The following is a 6,294-nucleotide window of genomic DNA, read 5'->3' as shown; positions in this document are numbered from 1 at the left end:
ATTATCTAGCCTTCAGCTATGATTTAAACCGGATTAAAGAACATGTATGAAAGCTTTCCCTGATTAACTCAGTTAGATCATAAAGAATGCACTTCTATTGTTAAACAGCATTGAAATGCTTCATGTTTTTCTGTTTCCCTCTTTCTCTGTCTCTCTTTGTGGGTTTTTACAGAGAGCATTTTATGTGACGGGTCAGTGGTTGGCCCTCTCTTGTGCAGAAACCCTTTTTAATGTGTAATGATGTGCATCAACAGCTGTGTTTACATGGACCCACTAATGATGTGATGGGAATAAAACCTCAATCGGAATAAAATTGCATCAATCACAGCTATCTGACCCAGTCTGGCTCGATCGGAATGAGAGGGGGTGGTTGGGGGTACAAACCTTTGATAATCTGTTAAATAGGTATATATTAGCCATGTAAACAATGGATCTGATTGTTGCAATGAATACATTCTTTCTGCACATGTTTGCTGCATGTGGTGGAAACTTGATGTGATGTGGTGAGTTTCCGATAAGTACATCTTTCTTGTTAAGAATTACTTTCTCTCCCACTCTTCTAAACTTTCGTCCATTGGGTCTCTGGCTGAAGTAGGAGCACTGATTGGCTCACCATTACATATGCAGTAAAAACTCTAAATGACCATAGACTGAATTCTGGTAACCGATCATAACTGAGATGGTGGAATTTTTGGGAATGACATGGGAAGTCTTAATCAAAGCTTGTCGGGAAAAACTTCTTCTTCCTCTGGTATATTACTGGCAGATTAAACATTTCACACTTTGCACATTCCAGACATGTTTACATTGTGATTAAATGCTTTGTGCATATATTAAACACATCTTATCATATCAGATTGAAGAAATATTGTTCATATGTGAATATTTGAGACACTGCTGGTCAACTCTTGATTTTACACGGCATTAAATTGAATTTATAATGTGTTTGCTCTTAACACAAGAGGGTTGTATAATATAATGTAAAGACTGGGAAACGAAAAAGGGGATTATGGAGTTAGATTATGGAGTTCCTATGCAAAGACTATTAAAAAGAGGTATTCTTTTACCTTTTTTCAGTGTATGGGTAGTTTTGGGGTAGTTTCAGATTCTGATGTGGTTCGGAGAAACTGTGGAGACCAGGCGATGCTACAGAGCACTAAAGTTAGACTTTCTGTCTAATTGTGTTTCTATGAGGATTAGCCAGCTTGTGAACGGGAGGGAAGCGACTCTTCCTCCTTCTGCCTACTGTACATATGAATAGAGGCAGGCAAAACCCCTATATTCATGCATATGAATGGAGCCAGGTCTCTAGAGTAAGCTTCACCAGCTTTAAGAAGAAAGGAAATTATAGCACGATTATTTTTGTTGTGTCTTATGTGAACTCTTGGCTCCTTGTGTGTAGGACAGTAATGCAGAAGCCCTGAGGCCCATCACCCGTCTCAGTACACATCCTGCTTTCTGGTGCTTAATCCTTTCTTTCACTCTTTATTTACACCACATTGTGCACAAAACCACACCATGCTGTGGTTGGGTTGTCTAAATACACACAGCACACACACACACATACAGAAGAACTTGCACACACCAACACTTTAACTGAAGCCTTGCGTGTCATGAACATGCAACCACGCAACCAGCTAATTAAAAAAAAAATAATAAGAAGAAGAATAATAAGAATAATTCAAATTTAAAAAATATTAACAATCTGATCATTTTGATTCATACATATCTTCTCACACATTTCTAGAATTTTGTTTTGTTTCTGTAAAACTGTTTTGCAACAATGGCCATTTTTAAATAGCTATATATGAATAAAATACCTGAGCAGCTGATGACATTAAAAAAACTTTTTTTTTAAAGTAAAAATTTTTGTTAATTTAAAAGGAACGCATCAGCAGCTTGTATTTAACAGGAACTCTGCCGTATTGAAAAACCTCAGGTCACTGCTTCACTTCTGGCTGACACTGGAGACTCCTTCCAACAATGTTTAATCAGTCAGTTCATTTACATGCTATTGTGTTAATCTGACTAAATCTGGAATTTTAAGAGAAAAGAAATGTTAGTAAACTGAAATCGTATCAAATTGAACTTCTCACAGTCGGACCTACACATTTAGATAATTTGGTGTAATTTGATTCGAGTACTCCTGGATCTATAAGTCAATCAGATACAGAAACTAGCCTGGGTGATCTGTGCAGGTGCCACAGCGGAAGAAGGTGCTAACAATATGGTGGCTAACACCATGAACACGAGGTATAGCTAGCGTGGATGTAATGTGTACAAAAAGGAAAACAGAAAATTGTACAGCACTGTAACGTTGTCTATGTTGTCAGTGCTCACAGTGCTACCAGTTTGCTGCTAGCTAACTTGTTGAGTGTTTTTGTCTGTGACATAATAGTTCAACCGGGAACTAACAAACAGACAGGGGCATATCGCCACCTATCACAGCAGGGTCGGACATATTTTGCTGAATAAATTGATTCCCTTGAAATGCTTTTATAATGGAATAAGGACAGTAGTCCAATTAAATGGCCCAGTCGAGCTATAACCATAGACGATTTAACTGTGCATATAAACATAATTGTAGAAAACATTACTACGTCAGGCAACAAAAATAGCATATCCCGAATTTCCTTCGGGATCAATAAGTATCTATCTATCTATCTTTTTATCTATCCATCCACCCATCCACCCTTCCATCCATTCATCCATCTATCCATCTATCTATCTATCTATCTATCTATTAATGTGACTCTCACAGCTGGAACTTCTGCTTTAATTAAGAATTTAACAACAGTTTCAAACCAGACAGGCAGACACTCAACAGTACCCTAGACTTAGTTGAGTTTGTTATCTGGCTGAGACACAAACTATTATCACTCCACCAGAACTGCACATCTGGTGAACATGTTGCTTCTTTATTCAACATCTAGTCCTGTTCACAGTAACTTGGATACCTGTTGGCTTCCCTGTCTGTCCGTAAAGAACATATGCTTCCTTAAGGTCAACATCTGGTATGTTGAGCACTAACAGGGCCAGAAGTTCAGGAAGCGCTTCCTAAATTTCTTAGAGCTGAACAGGAAGCACAGAATAGCCAGCAGATGTTCAAGCTGCTTTCAGTCCTGTTTCGAACCCCACAGGAAACGGCTTAAGCAACCTGCCCAATTCTTATGCCAATGATAATCTCAAAGGATTAAAGATTAGGAACCAAGATAATCTTTTAAATTTGCGCCTGGTCTGCAAGATCCTATCACGTAACAGTTAGTGATATGACCTGGACTTTCACACGACCAAAGCATTCGATTTTTTAGTTTTTAAACTAATGTTTAAAGGAATGTTTACATATGGCTAAGTGAAAAAGTTTGTATCCACCATGGTTTTTAAATGAAAAGAGGTGGAAATGTTCCTCTGTTTTTTACAAAAATTAATAGAGAGAATATTCTACTAAACAATATTCCAAACTTGACTTGTAGGAACCATGCAAAGAACTTGCAAGCACTATGCAGGAGATATCATTTTTTCAATTACATAATTTTGAACTCTGTATTTATTTGTATCAACATCTTGTTGCTATAAAAGAAATATTAAATGTATTTCTTCCGGGCTTTATAGAATTTTCCCGAGTATGTCTTATCTTCATCCCCCTTTTGGAAGCAAAAGATCAGCACCAGTTCTACTGTCTGAGGAGATGGAAGAGGTGTTCTAACGTTTGTCAGATGAAAGGCTGAGTCGAGAAACAGATGGTCCTTCCCCTCCATCAAAAACTGTGAAAGGTTGCAAGATAACAGCTGAGCAGACGACCAGGACGTCACGATCTGTCGGAGCTGCTGGAGAGCTAAAGTTCACAAGATGTTCCTTGTGGTTTAGAAAACAAAAAGGAAGAATAATCAGGATATCCTGAGGATTTATCCCAGGATATCCATCCAGGACAAATGGTAATGGCTGATGATTAAGGTTTCTGGGAAGAGTTAGTGTGTGTAGGGGGTTAATGGGGGGAGGGGGGATTTAATGGCTCATTTAACCCGGATATCAGCCTGAGCAGGATCTCCAGTGGATTTCGACATCTCAGATGCCACAATTATGCCAGAATAATGACTCAAAAGCCAGCTTCTTTATAAATGACTGCATGTCTGTACACAGTGTAGTGTTTAGCGTAGACCTTCTCCCCCTGCACAGCTGCTGATACCCTCTGCTTCTCTATCTTGTCTCACTGAAGCTTTTATAACTTTGAAGTCAGTCACTTCCTAGGGCGACCAAGGGTTTATTGACGTTTCAGCACTTTAAGGTTGCACCAGCAGCGTGGCCCTTATTATCAGCAGGGGATGCCTTTTTATCTTCCCAGCGCAGTTACTCCAATCAGACACCTCATCTTCCTGCTTTTCTCTATCACACCATTTACATGGGAGCACGTTTGCCCTAATATGTGGTCATAAAAGGGACTGGAATTGCAGTTGTAGGGCCTAGAAAGCTTCGGGATGGAGCCTGTGAGCTGTAAAAATGGTCTTGATTGAGTCAGTTATGTCTGGAAACGAGGACAGAGATACAAGATGCTGGTTCTAGAGTTGGTGTCAGATTGCAGTCTGTATTGTTTAAATTTTTTTAGAGCCAATTGTATCAAGATCCCACTAATTTGTGTAATTTGGCTTCGAGTCTGGTCCCTCTTAATGTTCCTTTATCATGTAGTCTGTTGCCTAAATGTGCATGCAGATGTCATGTAAAGGTGCTTTGTGACAATATCTATTGTTAAACCAATAAAAAAACGAACAAAAGTTAAAAACCCTCAATTTTTTAAAAAGTTTAAAATCAGTTAAAACCTGGTTCTCTGTCCTAGTAATGTCAAAAAATTATGTTTCCCATAATGACATTATCACTGTTGCAAACTATTTTAATAACCATAAATAACATAAACCAAAAACGTTTCAGTAATTTTTTTTTCAAGATTATTTTTTTCACTTGCCAATGAGTGGCGCAAGAAGCTGTTGTGTTGTGTGTAGACAGTGAAAAATTTGACTCAGAAACACCAACATGCCCTCAACTCCAAATATAACCTCTGTAGTTATTTTTCTTTTTTATATATTATTATTATTATTATTATTATTATTATTATTATTATTAGGGAGCTCTATTTATTAGGGAGCTCTCCTTTCACTAGCAAAGAGACTTATTTTGTTAACTTCATTTTCATTCATTTTAAAATTATGAACACTGTGGGAGGCATTGTAATGAACTACACAAATGCTACAGGGTTTATCTTAATAAAACAGATCCTAACCTCCTGTTATCACTTGCAGTACATCGTAAACAGTTTATCCTTCACCAACATACATGCTTTCTCTTTTTTGACGTTAACAAGACAAAAGAAATGCTTTTATCAGGAAACTGGAAAGATTTAATTACTCTGTCCTAAATATTTTCTGAACCTATGATGTACAACAAGCAGAATAACATTAACTTGTTATTTAAATAGCTGTCTAAACCACTGTTCAATTGAAATTGTTGAGGCATAATAAAAAAATATTGGACATATTTAGAACGTTTGCATTTGCTAAGATATTATTCGGTTCAGAGAAAGAAAAAGTGCTTATATGGAAGCCTTGTCGGTGTGTCTTAACGGGAGGCTTCAGACATCAAACTGTGTATTTGGGGGTTTTTTTGTTGTCAGGTAGAATAAAAGTTATATTCACTTTTAGAAAATGTATATTTTACCGTTATACCGGAATATGGCAATAAAATGGCTGAAAAAAAGATCCCTATATATGTTCCATATATCTTTATAATCCCTATATGTTTTGTTTTAAAACATGCAAAATAAATTATGGCTAAAATGCTCCGAGCTTTAAAGGCTACTGTGCAGTTCTCAGATTTTTTTTAAATACTACTACTACTACTACTAATAATAATAATAATAATAATGATTTTACACTTTTTCTCATTGTGATTTTTTAACTATAATCTATCTATCTATCTATCTATCTATCTATCTATCTATCTATCTATCTATCTATCTATCCATCCTTCCATCCATCCATCCATCTATCTATCAGAAATCCCATTTGCCTCATGTGTAAAACGGCACTTAAACAATGAACATCCAATTCAATCAAGAATTGTACATTTCTTTTTATAGATAAGATTCAAATCTTAAGGGTCAAACATCTAGTAGTGATGAATCTCAAAGGAAGTGTTAATACCATGTTCCTGCCACACTCACCCCCCCCCCCCCCTTCCAAATCTCAGGCAGGTCCAGACTTGCGTGGGGTAGGTAACTCCTACAAAATAATACAACAATAACAG

This window comes from Clarias gariepinus, chromosome 8 (assembly GCF_024256425.1).
Source record: "Clarias gariepinus isolate MV-2021 ecotype Netherlands chromosome 8, CGAR_prim_01v2, whole genome shotgun sequence".
In the NCBI taxonomy this organism is placed as follows: domain Eukaryota; kingdom Metazoa; phylum Chordata; class Actinopteri; order Siluriformes; family Clariidae; genus Clarias; species Clarias gariepinus.
The sequence above is the reverse complement of the archived record's forward strand: the minus strand, read 5'-3'. Positions refer to the sequence as shown.